Source organism: Manis pentadactyla, chromosome 9, assembly GCF_030020395.1.
Source record: "Manis pentadactyla isolate mManPen7 chromosome 9, mManPen7.hap1, whole genome shotgun sequence".
In the NCBI taxonomy this organism is placed as follows: domain Eukaryota; kingdom Metazoa; phylum Chordata; class Mammalia; order Pholidota; family Manidae; genus Manis; species Manis pentadactyla.
Window position 1 is genome coordinate 102,241,852 of NC_080027.1, and position 19,891 is coordinate 102,261,742.

A 19,891-nucleotide genomic window follows, 5' to 3' on the forward strand; every position below is an offset into this window, starting at 1 on the left:
TCCTTTATATATCTTTTCTTCTAAGAAATATTGTTTATATTATCATTGTTTATAATCTTTGTAACAACTCTAAAATTTACTGGCCTCTCTGCTTACTGATTTTTGTTTTATACCATTCTTCCCATAACTGAGCTCTTAATTTTTCTTCATTTCTCAGCCTCATGAACAAAAGAATACTTGTTGACTTTCAATCAGATTGTATATGTTATTATTTTTATTCACACTATTTTCTCAGCCTTCAATGTCCTCCCATTTGATGATTTCCAACTTTTGGCGCTATGTTCCCACAGCACATTTATTGTGCATACTTCTTGTGGAGAACTCATTTCATTCTGTGAGTGCATTACTGAAAATTTTTTTTTAATTCAATACCTCTGTGCATTACTGGAATTTAAGCTCCTTGAGAGCAAAAGCTTTCTCTGTCATCTGCTTTCCCTACACAATGCTGCAAAGGGCCTAGAAGGCACAAAATAGACTTGGTCCCTGTTGAAAGAAGAAAACCATTAGCTGAATTATTTAATATTTGTTCACTGGGAACACTGAAGTTCTTGTATGTATAGTGAGTGCTGTAATGCTGAATTCTGTAGACAGAAATGCAGAGGAGAAAGAAGTGAATGACATCAGAATTGAAGATACCAGCCCCTTTGAGGAGCCATTCACCTGATAGTCAAAGCCACACTCTAACCAAGTGAGATACAGTCAAGAGGAGGGCTTAGCATTAAACATGAGCCATGGCTACACTGAAGTAGCAGGAGAATGGAGGGTGCAAGTTGCTGAGGAGGAGAGGCAGGCAACAGGGTGAACTGACACAGTGGAGACTTGAGAGGGGAAAATATTCAAGATTGCAGAAGTGGTCAATAATATCTAATAATGAAGAAAGATCAGGAAGGATGAGAGATGAGAACAAGAAGCAAGGTCATTAGAGGTTGATTATCTTGTTTTTCCACTTTTTTTTACATGGTTAAATCTTCTCTGTGATCTTCAGTTATTTAAAACTATGAATATTTAGATAAACAAAACCTCTGGCCAGCCTGGGTACCTGCTGAGATAGGTCAATTAGCATACTTGAAAGTTCAGTCATGTGCATGGAAATGGATGGTAAAAGGATTTTTAAAATTAATCTGGCATTTCAATCCATCTCAATCCCCAGAAAAGTTGCTTTCATAAATTAAACATTCCATTTGTATTCCTTATAGGGTAACTATCTAATCATCTTCAAGGGTAAAAAGTCTAGTTATCAAGAAAAAAAATCAGGTAAAATATCACAGGGGAGTTCTTCGCCTATTTGTGTTTAAGTACAGCCTGCTGTTTAAAAAAAAAGAAATTCTGAGGATTTAGAAAACCCCATGAAATCATATTGTAGTCATATGTGAAGGCAAAAACATTCACATATCACTCCAGTATATCCTAAATCATAGTGGCACATGATGAAAGAGTCTCCATCTGGTGTTCACACTGATTCTTTGGCAGTTTTCCAAGGGCAAGAAGATACTTCTGACTTTCTGGAATAAGGTATACTTAAGCTTGCAGTTATATCACTGACTGGCTAACAAGATTGTATTGATTTTCTCTAAAATACTTTGGACTGAGAGGAAATTCTTCAGTACCACAGATACAAGATGTTTCAGAACAAAGACCTTTGCTAAGTGAGAAAACTCCAGATCTAGAAGGAAACTGGTAAGTTACAGCTAAAACCACATGATGATTACTGTTTATTTATGGAAAGAAGTCTGCACCAAGAACTTCCTATATTTCAGTGTCGTACACATCAGTGTTTCTCAAACCATCTATGGTGAAGGACCATTTTCTCCCCGATCCATCATGATCTAATGCTATTGAAAAATACACTAAACAAGATAACTAATTTTAAAAAGTAAGCTCAACTTTTTATTATTTAATTCCACAGAATAAGATTACTCTCTCAAATTGCCTTTATAATATTCTAAATACTCTCAATTTCTGTTCTTAGGTCTATTTATAGATTCTTAGTAGTTGTAGTTGGTGGACCACTCCATGGACCACTTTTGAGACATGATATTCATCATAAAACTGATATTAATGGCATGATATTGGCCACAGAATGGTTGAATTGTGCAGCTACACCCCCTATCCTATTCCTTAGGAAGGGCTGGGGGCAAAGTGAGAATATGTTTAATGCTTTAACCAATAAAGGCATTTGTGACTCAGCTCAATGGAGGTTTCCTCTGTGGCTTTCACTTTAATTAAGAAATGGTTTTTCCAGTCAAAAGAAATTCAGAGAAACTCCTCCTTTGGCATAACCAAGAGCATACCAATTATAGAAGAGGACTAACACATAGAGAACATGTGTGGAAAGACTACAAAATCAGGCTTCTTTTATGCATAAGCACCACAAGATCATGAGAAGGGACTTTCAGACCTTTTTTTTCCATGCTTTATGAAAACTTTGGAAAGCTAAAAAATATTTTTGGTTCCAGAGAATACACATGGAGAAATTAAAACTAACAAATGGTAAAACCTAGCAATACAGAACATTGACCATTAATGATTATTTGCTAATTTGTAGATTTGTTTATTAATTATTAAATTTAGTGTTGACCAAAAAATCATTATATTCGAAAACTGTTTTTAAGTTACATTTTATCACTTCCCAGTATTGACAAGAAATCATAGCCAGTGGTATTTTAAAGGAGTTGCTTTCAGCTACATTATTCAGAAAGCAAAAAAATTCCTTTCAAAAAATGTTATAGAAAAAAAAATTGTATGGGTTATGAAAACATTTTAATAAGTCTAAAGTGCCATAGGGCCTCCAAAGTCTTTTTAGAAGTCCTGTGCACAATGTGTAAACACACTGACTTTGTTAAGTGAATGAATGAATTCAGAGGGCACAGCTCAGAGAGAGTTGAGGAGTGGCAACAGATCACAGCTGTTCCCAGGCTGACACATCAAGCAAACAGCTGTATTGTGTAGGGCTTGATGGAGAGAGCAACATTTATAAGGAGAGAATGGAAATAAAGCTTAAACACCAGGAATCAGACATTCCTAACATCCATGGTAAGGGACAGTGAAGACGTTGAAAACATGACAGGAAAATGGAATCAGCAGAATCAAAATCAGGAAAAGAAAAAAAGACTATATAGATTAGATCAGACCTGGTTGAATGGAGATTATTTCCCCACTACACTGACGACATTTTCTCCCAGACACTCAGAGAGAGAAAATTGAGAGTTTACATCAATTTTCATGAATAATCTTTACTGTTATATTTATGTATTTATTAAGATCCTACTAAAGATATATTTTTTTATTTCATATTGTGAAGGAGTTGGGGCTCAAAATGGTGGAGTAGGAAGGCAAGACAGAATCCTCCTTCCACACACACTCAAAGGAAGCAAATACAACTAAAACTGAAAACAAACTGAAGACTGCAGAACAGACCACCTATACCTGGAAGAGAAGACCATACAGAAACAGGTAAAGTGGCAGAGCCAAGATTGAGTGGGACCCAAGCCCTTGCCCCAGCCCAGCCCATAAGCAGGAGGAAGAGGAACAGAGCAGGGAGGGGGTAGGAGTCCAGGAACTCTGCAAACCTGGCCATGGAGATCTGCTCCAGGAACATGAGTCCACATTACATGGGGTTCTGGTGATTAGCAGGACTGAACACCAGGGACAGTTGAAACACTCTAGGAGGCAGAGACACCAGCTGCCTGTGGGGAACAGGCATCCTCCGCTGGGATACTCTCCCAGATTTCATGGCCCTGTTTCAGTCCAACTGGGGAGACCCTTGCAGGAGCCAGCTCCAAAATCTTCTTTCTCCCCATGGGTGGCCAAGCGTGGTGCTGCATGCCTCGCTGCTGCCAGGGGGCACCCACAGGACTCACTGCTGCAACAGCCATGCACCACTGGTGGGGCCTCCCACTGTGTGACTCGTCACCTCTGTGCCCACCCGCTGGTGCACCCCACCCACCATTCATGTCAGGCCACCTCCACAAGCCTGTGCAGTCTTCCACCATGCAACTCATTGCTTCAGCATGCCCATGTGCCCTCCCAGCACCAGAGATTCACTGCTGCTATGCACCATCCCCTGCTGCTACACACTGCATGCCCTCCCACCACATAACTGGCCACCACTGCTCAGCACCAGCATGCTCTACAAATGGGTGACCTGTCACACTGTAAGCCTGTGCACCCTGCCATGGTGCAACCTGCCCTACCGTCACACCCAGTCCATTAACCCAGCAACCCAGCCATTGCTACAAGGCAGGCAAAGGGCAGCCCCACCTAAAATGATCCCAGGAGAAACTACTACTCTGATCACACAGGCCTGTCTAAGCCAAACTCCAGGCTCAGAAGACTGAGGTAAACCACTGCCAGCAGACAGATAAGGAGCCCCATCCATTGCCAACCAGCAGCAACTGGGAATCCACAGCAAAGGAGAACCAGGCACTGGAGAAGAAAGGGTCCTGAGTTTCTGTGCACCACAGGACACCTTCTTAAAGCCATTACTCTCTAGATCAGGAAGCATAGCAGATACATATCATACAAAGGAAAAAACAGAGAAACCCTGACAAAATGAGGAGGCAGAGGAATATGTTCCCAACAAAACTACAGGATAAGACACCAGAAAGAGGCCTATGAAATGGAGATCACCAGTCTTCTTGATAAAGATTTCACAGTGAAAGTCATAAATAGGCTCACTGATCTGCAGAAATATATTAAAGATCTCATCAACAAAGAGATACAAGAGCTGAAGAATACAGTAACTGAAATAAAACACAAAATGTAGGGAATTAATAATAAATTTCTGCAAGTAGAGGAAACAATCAATGAGATGGAAATTAGAGAGCAAGAACACAACAAACCTGAGGAACAGAGTGAAAAAAGGGTCTTTAGGAATGAAAGAATAAGGGAGGAGTGTGACCACTTCAAATGATACAATATTTGCATAATAGGGGTACCAGAAAGAGGAGAGAGAGAGACAAAGGGATAGAAAGTGTCTTTGAGGAAATAATTGTTGAAAACTTCCCTGATCTGGGGAAGGAACTAAACACTCAGGTCATGGAAGTACAGAGAGCCCCTAACAAAAGGAACCCCAGGAAGACAACACCAAGACATATAATAATTAAAATGACAAAGATTAAGTATGAGGAGAGAGTAATGAAAGCAGCCAGAGAAAAAGGAAACCCCATCAGACTCTCCTTACTTATAAAAGAAACCCCATCAGACTATCAGCAGACTTCTCAGCAGAAATTTTACAGCCAAGAAGGAGAGGCATGGAATATTTAATGTACAGAAACAGAAGGACCTTCAATCAAGAATTCTTTACCCAGCAAGATTATCATTTAAATTTGAAGCAGAAATTAAACAATTTTAAGATAAACAGAGGCTCAAATAATTAATAACAACTGAACCAGCATACCAGGATATGTTAAAAGGACTGCTGTAAATGGAAATATTCCTAAGGCTAAATAGTTTTCACCAGGGGTTAACATGCAAAATATATAATGAGCTCATATGCTTCAACACCAAAAAAACAAATAACCTTATTTAAAATATGGGCAGAGGACCTAAGCAGACATTTCTCCAGTGAAGAAATACAAATGGCCCACAAGCACATGAAAAGATGCTGCACATTGCTAATCACCAGGAAAATGCAAATCAAAACCAAAATCAGATATCACCTCACACCAGTCAGAATGTTTTTTTGTTTTTTACCTTCACATGGTAGAAGGGGAGAAAGCTAGCTAAAGGGCACTTAATTGCATGAGAGATCTGGCCTCATGACCTAATCACCTCCCAAAGATATCTTCTCCTAATACCATAACCAAAGATAAGAAATGACAAGTGTTGATGAGGATGTGGAGTAAAGGAAACCCTCCTACACTGTTGGTAGGAATGTCAATTTGTGCAGTGTCTGTGGAAACCAGTATGGAGGTTCTAAAAATAGAAATACAGTGCAACCCAGTAATTCCACTTCTAGGAATTTCCCCAAAGAAAACAAAATCCCTGATTCAAAAAGATATATGTACCCCTAGGTGTATTGCTGCATTATTTACAATAGCCAAGATATGGAAACAACCTAAATGTCCATCAATAGATGAATGGATAAAGAAGAGGTGGTACATATGCACAATGGAATATTATTCAGCCATAAAAATGAAAAGAAATCCTGTCATTTTTGACAACAGGATGGACCTAGAGGGTGTTATGCTGAGTGAAATAAGCCAGGTGGAGAAAGACAAATACCATATGATTTCACTTATTTGTGGACTATAAATACAAAACAAAACAATGAATAAAACAGCAGTAGACTCATAGACACTGAGACATGACTGGTGGTCACCATGGGGGAAAGGCTGGGGGGAGGGGAGGAGGGTAAGGTGGATAAAGGGGCACAAAAATTCTCAATCATAATGTAGTTTGGTCACAGGGACAGTACAGCTTGGAGAATATAGCCAATTATTCTGTAACATCTTTCTATGTTGTCAAATAGTAGCTGTACTAGTAGGGGTGAGGATTTAATAGCATGGGTAACTGTTGAACCACTGTGTTGTATACTTGAAACTAATATAGGACTGTATATCAATTTTTAAAATTCATATTGTGAATCCAATTTTTGCAAACATTTACAAAATACAAAGTTAATGGGCCTAAGTATGGTTCTTACCTTAGTTAATTCATATTATTATAACAAAATACCATAGACTGGGTGGCTTATAAACAACAGAAACTTATTGTTCACAGGTCTGAAAGCTGAAAGTCCAAGATCAGGAGAACAGCACAATCAGGAGAGGACCCTTTTCTGGGTCACAGATTTTTTGTGTGTGTTTTTTACCTTCACATGGTAGAAGGGGAGAAAGCTAGCTTAAGGGCACTTAATTGCATGAGGGATCTGTCCTCGTGACCTAATCAGCTTCCAAAGATGCCTTCTCCTAATACCATCGCCTTGGATATAGGTTTTCAACATACGAATTTTAGGAGGACACATTCATACCATAGTAGTTATGAACCCATACATAGATGGACTGGAAATATCCTGTGTCTTAGAGCATTTGCATAATGTGTTATTTTTTTCTTAAATTATACATTATTAAATTTTCTTTTTTATTTTTTACTGAAGTACATACAGTAAAGGACACAAATTTTAATCGCATAGCTCAATGAGTACTCATCAACAGATCATAATGTAGAATAATTGCACTACTTCAGGTAGCTCCCTCCCAGTTAATATACTCTCAAAGGTAATCATCAGTCTGACTTCCATTATCATTGATTAACTTTGCCTTTCTTTGAGCTTCATTTTAATGGACTCTTACAGGCTGTACTTTTTCTGTTTCTGGCTTCTTTTGCTCAACATTAAGTCTATAATATTCATCTGTCTTGTCATGTGGTAACTACAATTTGTTCTTTTTTGTTAGTATTATTGTTGTATTAATATACCACAATTGATTTATCATTCCACTGTTGATGGACATTTGGGTAGTTTCCCAAGTTAGGACCATTTTTAGTCAAGTTCATAAACTACAAACATTGAGATATATATATATATATATATATTTTTTTTTTTTTTGGTGAACATATGCATTTATTATTAATGAACATATCTTTAGGACTGGATTTGCTGGGCCATGGGGTATGTATGTTTCATTTTTTGAAAGTAACTGTACCAACTGACAATTTCATCAGCAATGCATAAGAATTCACATAGCTCCACATCCTTGCCAACACCTGGAATTGTCAATCCTTTTAATTTTAGCCATTCTGGTGGGTGGATTTGTGGTTTTAATTTGCATTTACCTGATAACTGAAGATGTTGAGCACATTTTTATATGCTTATTGACCATCCTTTTTGTAAAATATTAAGTCAATTTTAACCAATTTTTATTGAATTACTGTCATTAAGCAGTTCTTTAATATTCTGAATAGATACTAATATATTAGCTTGTATTTTAATTCTCTAAAAACACTATTATATACTTAATATAATTAGTATATAATAATATATTATATATTATAATAATATAATGGCCTAGATTTCTAGCCATTTCCCACCACGGGACCATCCAGACAACCAACATCACCACCACTTAGAGCAGAAGAATTACTCAGAAGAATGAGTCCTATTCAAGAGAATGGAAGCTCTTCCTCTCTTTTCTTTCGTCCCTTAACAATTCAGTCTTAAAGTGGCTTACTCACTATGGAGCAGAGCAAAGTAAACATTCTTAAGTTTAAGGAAGTGGGAAAAAAGAATAGAAAATCCACCAAGAAAACAAAAATAATAAAATATATTTTTTCAAATTTCATCTTTGTCAATATCTAAAATATGCATATTAAACATTGAGATATACTTTTACATACCAAAAAAACTTTAATGGGAATATCCAAATCCAGCAAAGATAAGGAAGCAAGAATTTTATATACACAGCTGTTAAACCTTTCAGAAAGTAATCTGGCTCTATATATCAAAAGACTTAAAAATGTTTTGTGCCTTAAATATTAAATATGAGTATTAATTAAATATGTTTTGTGCCCTTTGGACCAGTAATTACACATATGAAAAGTTATTTAAGGAAATGTGAAAATCCAAATAAAATGCTTTATATGTAAAGATGTTTGCTATAGTATTTTTTATGACATTAAAATATTGGAAAACCATAAGTGTCCAATAACAGGTAAACGTATATAAAGTACAGGTTATCTACTAAAGGAACTATTATGCATCCTAAAATTGTGCCTGAAAGAACTACGAAGTTGCTTATGCAATACTTTGCTTATATAATTTTTTTTAAAGCGTGAAAATACAGAATGTAGTATGATCATAATGCATAACAAACAAAAAGAAATACAAGGTTAAAGTTGTCTGTGTGAATAGAGCTTTGGGGCATTCTTCCCTCGTCATATGATGAATGCAAAACAAATCTCTCAGCTGTAACAAATTTGGTGTAATTTGGGCAACTCATTCAGTTCAACAGGCAAGTCTTGGGGCCTAAAAAACGCCCTCAGTTATATTATCAGTAAACATTCTGTGTTAAGCAATTTCAAAAGGAAAACGTGTTTTCACCATGCAACACTTGAGTCTTGACAAGGAAGGAAGGAAGGAAGAGGCAGGAAGCGGGAACATTTTACAGAGCTTTCACAGACTTAGAGTTTAGTTCTGCACTTCCTCAAAAATGCTGTCATCACATGCAGTCCACATAGCTTTCCAAAAATAAATGTAATCAGTGGTGCACAAATTCTATTCATCATTTCTCCAATGGCATGTGCTTCATATCTACAGATCAGCTCTCTTGTCCATGAGATTTGTTTAGGCCAAAGGAAAGCAGCAGTAGCATTTCCAAAAATAAAACCAGAAAAATAAGAACATAAAAAATAAATAGATAAACCAAGTTTGGAGAAAAATATAAGAAACTCAAATACCAACCTACCTTCTTGATCATGAATGTTCATATTCAAAATCAATTCAACATACTCAAAAATAATTATTAACAGTATTATTAACTAATAGCTAATACTGATGTTAATTACTCTTACACATAATTTTCATTTAATATCACTTAACATTAAGGATTAATTAACCATATTAATGACATTGTTAATATAAAATGTTATTTAATTATATTAAGTGCTACTTTAATATTCAGCTTTCACATAATTTCTTTCATTCTGTCATCACAAAGATTGATATTGTTAATCAAAATAAAAGGGTCAATATTATTACCACATTTTTCAAAGGAGGAAGCTGAGGCTCAAAGAGGCTAGATTATTTGCATGAGGTCAAATATCTAGAAAGGGCAGAAGCCTTTTCACACATGTAGAAAAGGCAGATCTTGACAAGTCTCCAAACTATGCTATGTGCTTCAGCGTGCTGCCTCCCTTTCTAAATGAGGCTGCTGGAATAGTGGTGGCATGGAGTTAGCCCCCCTTTAATGTTGTTAATTACAATTAGTTGCACTGTGATTCCAAAATGATGAATTTAAAGTCTGATGCCTAAGCATAATGGAGTTACATATAAAAGGCAAAGAAATATATCTGGACAGGAATCAAAATGTTTCATTTAACTAGACTCTCATATTGAAATATATACTTACCCCTATTTAGCCCAATTTAGTTCTTTACCTTCAGACATCAATTTAAAATAACGCATTACCGCATATTGATTTCTCAAGACAGCAGCATGAGTAGGGTGGTGGAAATCTCCCAAAATCATATATATTTTGAAAATACAGCAAATACAACTACTCCTAAAAGAGTGACCAGAGGATACAGTACACCAGCCAGGCTATATCTACATCTGCGAGACCTCAACATCTCCTGAAAATGGTAAGATACAAAACTGTAACCCTGCAGAACCCAAGCACTTCCCCCATCCCAGCTCACAGGTGGAAGGAAAAGAATCAGAGTGGGGTGGAAATGAAGCAGAGGGCTGCTAAATAACCAGTCCTAATAATCTGCACTGGGAGCACAGACACACAGTGCATGGTGTACTGGATATTAGAGGAATGTAAAATCAAAATCTGAGACTAAGACTGTGAACAGTTTCCTACAGCCGGCTACTCTGAGACCAAAGAAAAGCAGGCGCTTTAAAAGTCTTAAAGGGACAAGGGTTTAACAGGTGGACAAAATCGTCCTGGCACACTCAGCCCAACAGGCTGGGAACTTTAAGGAACTTCAAGCACCCTAACCCCCTGTAGCAATGCACCTCCAAATCCCCTCACAGCGATAAGCAGCCGGCCATTCATTCCCCCCCACCAGCACTGCAAGTGAATTGCCTGACCTGCCATTGCTGCAGAAGAACAGGGGAGCAGCCCTACCCACAGCAACCACACAGAGGCTTCTCCCAGCCTGCGGCTAACTGGGATAGACCCAGCAGCTTTCCCCTGCCTGCAGGTGACTGACACAGACAGCAGAAAATGGCACAGAGTCTGGAAGGCACAAAGGGGATTTATTCTCATGGCAAACATGCACTGCTCACCTGCAATCCCCACCAGTACCCTAGGCCATCCACCCTAGTACCCTAGTACCCACCCACTGCAGCTCAGGGGATTAACCCAGAGACTGCCCCCTGTGTGCAGCCAACCAGCACAGGCAGAGGAAACTGGAGCAGAGTCCGCAGAGCATGTAGGGGCTCTGTTCTCGTGGCAAACACATGCTGATTGCCTGCAACCACTGCCAGTGCCCTAGGCCATCCTGAGAGCCACCCTGCCAATGGCAGCTCAGGTGATTAACCCAGAGGCTGCCCCCTACATCAGGTTGACTGGCACAGGCAGAGGAAACTGGTACAGAGTCTGCCAAGCATTTAGGGGCTCTGTTCTCACAGCGAACACATGCTGATCACCTGCAACCATTGCCAGTGCCCCAGGCCATCCCAAGGGCCACCCCACCCATGGCAGCACAGGGAATCCACCCAGAGGCTGCTCCCTGTTTGCGGTTGAACAGCACATGCAACAGAGATGGGCAAGGCAACCAGCAAGTAGGAAGGGACTTTGTTCTCCCAGCTGACACATGTGCCACTCACTGGCAATTATTACCATTGCCATGAAAAGGCAGAAGAACCTTGTTCAGTCCAAAATCCCTCAAACACCAGAGAGAGGGCCTGGTGAAACCAAAATCACCAATCTTCCTGAAAAAGAATTCAAAATAAAAGTCATAAGCATGCTGATAGAGCTACAGAGAAATATGCAAGAGCTAAGGGATGAATTCTGGAGGGAGATAACAGAAATGAAACAAACAACAGAAGGATTTAAGGGAAGACAGGATGAGGTGGAAGAGACTGTTAATGGAATAGAAATCAGAGAGCAAGAATACAGAGAAGCTGAGGCAGAGAGAGATAAAAGGATCTCTAGGAATGAAAGAATATTAAGAGAACTGTGTAACCAATCCAAATGGAATATTCACATTATAGGGGTACAAGAAGAAGGAGAGAGAGAAAAATGGATAGAAACTGTCTTTGAAGAAATAATTGCAGAAAACTTCCCCAATCTGGGAATAGTCTCTCAGACCATGGAAGTCCACATATGTCCCAACACAAGGGACCCAAGGAGGACAACACCAAGATATATAATAATTAAAATGGCAAAGATCAAAGAGAAGGACAGAGTATTAAAAGCAGCCAGAGAGAGATAAAAGATCACCTACAAAGGAAAACCCATCAGGCTATCATCAGACTTCTCAGCAGAAACCTTACAGGCCAGAAGGGAATGGCATGATATACTCAATGCAATGAAACAGATTGGCCTCAGACCAAGAATACTGTATCCAGCAAGATTATCATTTAAAATTGAAGGAGGGATTAAACAATTCGAAGACAAGCATAAGTTGAGGGAATTTACCTCCCACAAACCATCTCTACAGTGTATTTTAAAGGGACTGCTCTAGATGGAAGTGTTCCTAAGGCTAAATATATGTCACCAGAGAAAATAAAACCACAGCAAAGAAAACAAACCAACCAAATACTACCTAATGCAAAATAAAATCAGCTATCCACAAAATCAGTCAAGTGAAACACAAAAGAGTACAGAATAAAGCACCTAACACATAAAGAGTAGAGGAGGAGGAAAAAGAAGGTACATAAATAAAGAATCAACAGACTGTGTTTATAATAGCATAATAAGTGAGTTAAGCTAGATGGTTAGATAGTAAAGAACCTACCCTTGAACTTATGGTAACCACAAATCCAAAGCTGCAATGGCAATAAATACGTATCTATCGATAATCACCCTAAACGTAAATGGACTGAATGCAGCAATCAAAAGACACAGAGTAATAGAATGAATAGAATGGATAAAAAGGCAAGACCCATTTATATGCTGCATACAAGAAATTCACCTCAAACCCAAAAAAATACACAGACTAAAAGTGAAGGAATGGAAAATGTTATTTCATGCAAACAATAGGGAGAAAAAAGCAGGTGTAGCAGTACTTATATCAGACAAAATAGATTTCAAAACAAAGAAAGTAAGAAGACATAAACAGGTATATTACATAATGATAAAGGGCTCAGTCCAACAAGAGAATATAACCATTATAAATATCTACACACCCAACACAGGAGCACCATCATATGTGAAACAAATACTAACAGAATTAAAGGAGGAAATAGAATGCAATGCATTCATTTTAGGAGACTTCAACATACCACTCACTCGAAAGGACAGTTCAACCAGACAGAAAATAAGTAAGGACACAGAGGCACTGAACAACACACTAGAACAGATGGACCTAACAGACATCTACAGAACTCTACACCCAAAAGTAGCAGGATACACAATCTTGTCAAGTGCATATGGAACATTTCCAAGAATAGACAACATACTAGGCCACAAAAAGAGGCTCAATAAATTCAAAAAGATTGAAATTCTACCAACCAACTTCTTAGATCACAAAGGTATAAAACTAGAAATAAATTGTACAAAGAAAACAAAAAGGCTCACAAACACATGGAGGCTTAACAATATACTCCTAAATAATCAATGGATCAATGACCAAATTAAAACAGAGATCAAGCAATATGTGGAGACAAATGAAAACAACAGCACAATGCCCCAACTTATGTGGGACACAGTGATGGCAGTTCTAAGAGGAAAGTATATAGCAATCAGGGCCCACCTGAGGAAAGAACGATCCCAAATGAGTAGTCTAAAGTCATAATTATTGAAACTGGAAAAAGAAGAACAAATGAGGCCCAAAGTCAGCAGAAGGAGGGATATAATAAAGATCAGAATAGAAATAAATAAAATTGAGAAGAATAAAACAACAGAAAAAATTAATGAAACCAAGAGCTGGTTCTTTGAGAAAATAAAATAAATAAATAAACCCCTAGCCGGAGTTATTAAGAGAAAAAGAGAATCTACACACATAAACAGAATCAGAAATGAGAAAGGAAAAATCACTATGCCCACCACAGAAATACAAAGAATTATTAGAGAATACTATGAAAACCTATATGCTAACAAATTGGATAACCTAGAAGAAATGGACAACTTTCTAGAAAAATGCAACCTTCCAAGACTGACCAAGGAAGAAACAGAAAATCTAAACAGACCAATTACCAGCAACAAAATTGAAATGGTAATCAAAAAATACCCAAGGACAAAACCCCCATACCAGAAGGATTCACTGGTGAATTTTATCAGACATTTAGAGAAGATATAATAACCATTCTCCTTAAAGTTTGCCAAAAAATAGAAGAGGAGGGAATAATTCCAAACCCATTCTATGAAGCCAGCATCACTCTAATACCAAAACCAGGCAAAGACACCACAAACACACACACAAAAAAAAAACTACAGACCAATATCCCTGATGAACATAGATGCAAAAATACTCAACAAAATATTAGCAAACCGAATTCAAAAATACATGAAGAGGATCATACACCATGACCAAGTGGGATTCATCTCAGGGATGCAAGGATGCTACAACATTCAAAAATCCATCAACATCATCTACCACATCAACAAACAGAAGGACAAACACCACATGATCACCTCATAGATGCTGAAAAAGAATTTGACAAAATTCAACATCCATTCATGATAGAAACTCTCAAAAAAATGGGTATAGAGGGCAAGTACCTGAACATAATAAAGGCCATATATGATAAACCCACAGCCAACATTATACTTAACAGAGAGAAGCTGAAAGCTTTCCCCTAAGATCAGGAACAAGACAAGGATGCCCACTCTCCCCACTTTTATTCAACATAGTTCTGGAGGTTCTAGCCACGGCAACACAAAGAAATAAAAGGCATCCAGATGGGTAGGGAAGAAGTCAAACTGTCACTGTTTGAAGATAACATGATATTGTACATAACAAATCCTAAAGACTCCACTCCAAAACTACTAGAACTAATATCGGAATTCAGCAAAGTTGCAAGATACAACATTAATACACAGAAATCTGTGGCTCTCCTATACACTAACAATGAACTAACAGAAAGAGAAATCAGGAAAACAATTGCATCAAAAAGAATAAAATACCTAGGAATAAACCTAACCAAAGAAGTCAAACACCTATACCCTGAACACTACAAGACACTCTTAAGAGAAATTAAAGAGGACACTAATAAATGAAAATTCATCCCATGCTCTTGGGTAGGAAGAATTAATTATTGTCAAAATGGCCATCCTGCCTAAAGCAATCTACAGATTCAATGCAATCACTATCAAAATACGGACAGCAATCTTCAACAAACTGGAACAAATAGTTCTAAAATTTATATGGAACCACAAAAGAACTTGAATAGTCAAAGCAATCCTGAGAAGGAAGAACGAAGTAGGGAGAATCTTCCTTCCCAACTTCAAGCTCTCCTACAAAGCCACAGTAATCAAGACAATTTGGTACTGGCACAAGAACAGACCCATAGACCAGTGGAACAGAATAGAGAGTTCACATATGAACCCAAGCATATATGATCAATTAATATACAATAAAGGAGCTATGGATATACAATGGGGAAATGGCAGCCTCTTCATCAGCTTGTGCTGGAAAAACTGGACAGCTACATGTAAGAGAATGAAACTGGGTCACTGTCTAAGTCCATACACAAAAGTATACTTGAAACAGATCAAAGACCCAAATGTAAGTCATGAAACCATAAAACTTTTAGAAGAAAACATAGGCAAAAATCTCTTGGACATAACATGAGCAACTTCTTTATGAACATATCTCCCCAGGCAAGGGAAACAAAAGCAAAAATGAACAAGTGGGACTATATCAAAATAAAAGCTTCTGTACAGCAAAGGACACTATCAGTAGAACAAAAAGACATCCTACAGAATGGGAGAATATATTCATAAATGATGTATCTGGTGAGGGGTTGACATCCAAAATATATAAAGAGCTCATGTGCCTCAACAAACAAAAAGCAAATAATCCAATTTAAAAATGGGCAGAAGATCTGAACAGATACTTCTCCAAAGAAGAAATTTATATGGCCAACAGGCACATGAAAAGATGCTCCACATTGCTAATCATCAGGGAAATGCAAATTAAAGCCACAATGATATATCACCTCACACCAGTTAGGATGGCCACCATCCAAAAGACAAACAAAAACAAATGTTGGTGAGGATGTGGAGAAAGGGAACCCTCCTACAATTCTGGTGTGAATGTGAATTAGTTCAATCATTGTCAAAAGCAGTATGGAGTTTCCTCAAAAAACTAAAAATAGAAATACCATTTGACCCAGGAATTCCACTCCTAGAAATTTAACCTAAGAATGAAGGAGCCCAGTTTGAAAAAGACAGATGCACCCCTATGTTTATCGCAGCACTATTTACAATAGTCAAGAAATGGAAGCAACCTAAGTGTCCATCAGTAGACGAATGGATAAGGAAGGTGTGGTACATATATACAAAGGAGTATTATTCATCCATAAGAAGAAAACAAATCCTACCATTTGCAAAACATGGATGGAACTAAAGGGTATTATGCTCAGTGAAATAAGCCAGGCAGAGAAAGACAAGTACCAAATGATTTCACTCATCTGTGGAGTATAAAAACAAAGCTAAAACTGAAGGAGCAAAACAGCAGCAGAATCACAGAACCCAAGAATGGACTAGCAGTTACCAAAGGGAAAGGGACTCAGGAGGATGGGTGGGAAGGGAAAGAGAAGAGGAAAAAGGGGGTGTTACAGTTTGCTCACATAATGTTGAGGGGGGCACAGGAAAGGCAGTATAGCACAGAGAAGATCAGCAGTGATTCTGTAGCATCTTACTATGCTGATGGACAGTGACTGTAATGGGGTATGTGGTGGGGACTTGACAATGGGGGTAGTCTAGTAACCATAATGTTGTTCATGTAATTGTACATTAATGATACAAAAATAAAAAAAAATAATGCATTATCTTTTCTCTCATCAGAACACAAAAGCAAAATAATTATTTATAGTCTCAGAAATGTCATGTCTTGCAGAAAATGATTTCAGGAATTCCAGTTTTCTGATCTAGACTCAATAACAACCCCTACAAACTTTTGTGTTTAAGGACAGTAATGTGTTCTGGCTTTCTTGGAAACCACCACTGGGAAGGGTACACATATACTGTTATCACAATGACGCATCTTCAGGAGGAAGTGACCAAGTTTTATTAGGACCTTCCGTGTCCTCTTAAAAGGTTTGAAAGATTTGGAAACATTGGCAGTCAAAAATGAAACTAACCACCTAAGAAAGGAAATCCAAATGTCTTCCATTTCAAAGAGTGACATGCAAAGTCATCAAAATAAAATTAAGATATAAAGTCTGAAAAGAGCAAAGTGGCTAGTAGTATCCCTCTGTCTAAACCTGTAATTTTCACCAAGAATTTCATCCTTTATCTCAAAACTGACATCTCCTTCAGGATGGGGCCACGTTACTCTACCTTTTAATCACTCATCTCTCAGGATCTCTCTCACCCTACCCTTGAACATACAAAAGAGAAAGAGCTGTAAGCTTAAAGTCAGAGATGCGAGTACAATTCCTTTTCCTGCCACTTGCCCAGCTATATAAAACAGAAAAGAAAAGGGACCTTCCAGAGACATAGAAGGGATAACATAGGTGAAACTCCTTTGTAAAGAATAAAGCCCAAGACCAGTGGTTTTCAAATACTTTTGCTGCCTAGTGGGCATTTGCGAATATCTGGAGACAGTTTTGATTGTCACAGCAGAAGGTACACGTGCTACTTGGCAGCTAGCAAGTCAAGGTCAGGGATGTCGCTAAACATCCCACAGTGTACAGGACACCCCTCACATCAGGGAATTATCCAGCCAAAGGCCAGTAGTGATGAGGTAAGGAGCTCTGCTCGAAACAAATGTGAGCCACCCTCAGTTTCCCCAACCAATGCACTGGTGTGGGGAAAATGGAAATTCCTGACCAGGATTCCTGCCTGGCCTTAATAGCACCCCTTGTGTGTATAATAAGAGCATGTCTGCACACTTATGGGATGTTTACTGGTGACACAGCCACTGGTCAGTGAAAGGAGTACCAGCCCAGTGGCTTGGAGAGGAAACACCCATTCTCCCCTCCCCTCATTCCCTACTACATAATTGGTTCAGGCATCCACCAGTCACCACGGACCTTCAGCAGCTCCTATTTGAGGAAAACAAGGTTCCCTGCAGGCAAATCACATTACAGTATTACTTCTACCTTGTCAGTTTTTAACAAGTGGGGGTTTGAGTCTAATTCATTCTTCCTTCTCAACAAAACCATACTGCTAACAAAGCATTATGCAAACACCCACATCCAACATCTTACAAATGTTACATACTTCCCAATGCTTCTTTCTGCTCCAGAACTCCGGTTTCCTCATCACCCACCTTCCCCAATCTCATCAGTGAAGATTCAAAATGTCATCATCTCTACCCTGTACCCTCCCTCAACAGGTGATCCAGCCTCTGACACAAAAAGGAAACAGAAGCCATTAACCAAAAACTCCAAGTTCCCTGTCCTCCCCTGTCCTGCTGTCTACAGTGTGATGATGAATGGTACTCAGGAAATCCATAGTTCTGCAAGAGAACAATCCTGTGTGTTAAAGGGAAAAACCCTGCCAAGAAATCTGGAAGTGGAGAGGGCGAAAGTTAATCATCCCATCAACCAGACTGAAATGTTTCCTTCCCTTTAGCAAAGTCAGCTCTCAGCAAGAGTCTAAGGAAGGAGCTGCCACACCACTGTACCTGCAAGTCTATGTAATAAAGGATCTTAGAAGGAATCAGGCCAAATTAGAGTTTGGGCATTTCCTTCAAATTTCTTACATCCCTGCCTTTGTGTTTCCTGTTTTTCACCCTTTCATTCATTCATTTGACAGATATTCGTTGAGACTGTCTATGTGCCAACATTCATTCAGACAGTGTAAACAGAGGTGATTTAAAAAGAGTCAAAAATCCTGTCCTCACAAAGCTTACATTCTTCAGGGAGTAAGTGAAATATATAAATAAATGCATGGTGCGATCCAAGGGGATGTTTGCTAGGCAAAAGAAGAGGGGTTGGGGAGTATACAGGTAAGGAGGGGAGTTGATGAAATTACAAATAGGAGAGTGAGAGAAGACCTATGTGATAATGTGAGTGGGTCTCCAAGGAGAAGAGGAAGTTGGTCATGCAAATAGCTGTGAGAAGGCCATTACAAGCAGAGGGAAAAGCCAGTGCAAAGGCCCTACGGCAGGAGCCAGCCTGCTACATTTAAGCAACAACGAACGCAGTGTGGCAGAAGCAGAGTGGGAAGAAAAGTGGGAACAAAAGAGGTCAGAGTGCTAACAGAACCCACACCACCACAGTTTTGTCAGGCATTGTAATTAGTTTGGCTTTTCCTGGGGGTAAGAAGGAAATTCATTGGATAATTCTGAGGAGAGACACGACAGGTGAAATACGTAGTACGCCAGATATCAAAAAGTACTATGGAGAAAATGAGGGAAAGAAGTGGTGATACGATGGGGGAGGGACTTTGTGGTGGTTATTTTGCTCTTCTCCATCTTCTTTGCCCTATTTTAACTCAACTGACTTTCCCAGGCTCAGCTCAAGATGGCATTCCTTCAGGAAGCCTTCTCTGCACCTCCCTCCCTGAATTAGGTAGGAATAAGCCTCTTCTGTGCTCTCATAGCTCCCTAAACAAGCTTTTCCCACATTTATAACACTGCGTTGTGAAAACCTGTTTATTGTGCCTAGTGAGTGCTCACAAAATGTTTGTTGAAGAAATGAAAGCATGAATGGCAGCAGGGAACAGTCCCTGAGCCTAGCTGGAATAGAGGTGCTGATAGTGGAAATAAAAGGAAGAGGCAGGTGTTAGAGACCTTATTAACATAAAATGACATATCTGATAACTTTATGAATGTTAAAAGTGACCAAGGAGAAAAGTTCCTTGAATGATCTCATAGGTTCTAATAACTGGAAGACTTAAGAGAAATAGGAATTCTTAAAGGAGAAGCTTCTTTAGATTAGCTTTTT

The 19,891-nt window shown here is 38.6% G+C and overlaps 1 long non-coding RNA gene across 3 annotated transcripts; it reads left to right on the top strand.

The window, feature by feature from the left end:
- The first annotated feature begins 215 nt into the window (after positions 1-215).
- Positions 216-19,494, top strand: LOC130684944 (uncharacterized). 3 transcript variants are annotated; one of them, XR_008999352.1, is made up of 4 exons: positions 216-1,677; positions 1,758-1,873; positions 3,302-3,453; positions 6,724-6,767. It is a non-coding gene; the product is annotated as an uncharacterized LOC130684944 (long non-coding RNA). The 3 variants fall into 3 exon arrangements; XR_008999350.1 differs by lacking the exon at positions 6,724-6,767 and adding an exon at positions 18,337-19,494 and having other exon boundaries at positions 218-1,677; XR_008999351.1 differs by lacking the exons at positions 1,758-1,873; positions 6,724-6,767 and adding an exon at positions 18,337-19,494 and having other exon boundaries at positions 220-1,677.
- Positions 19,495-19,891: the final 397 nt, after the last annotated feature.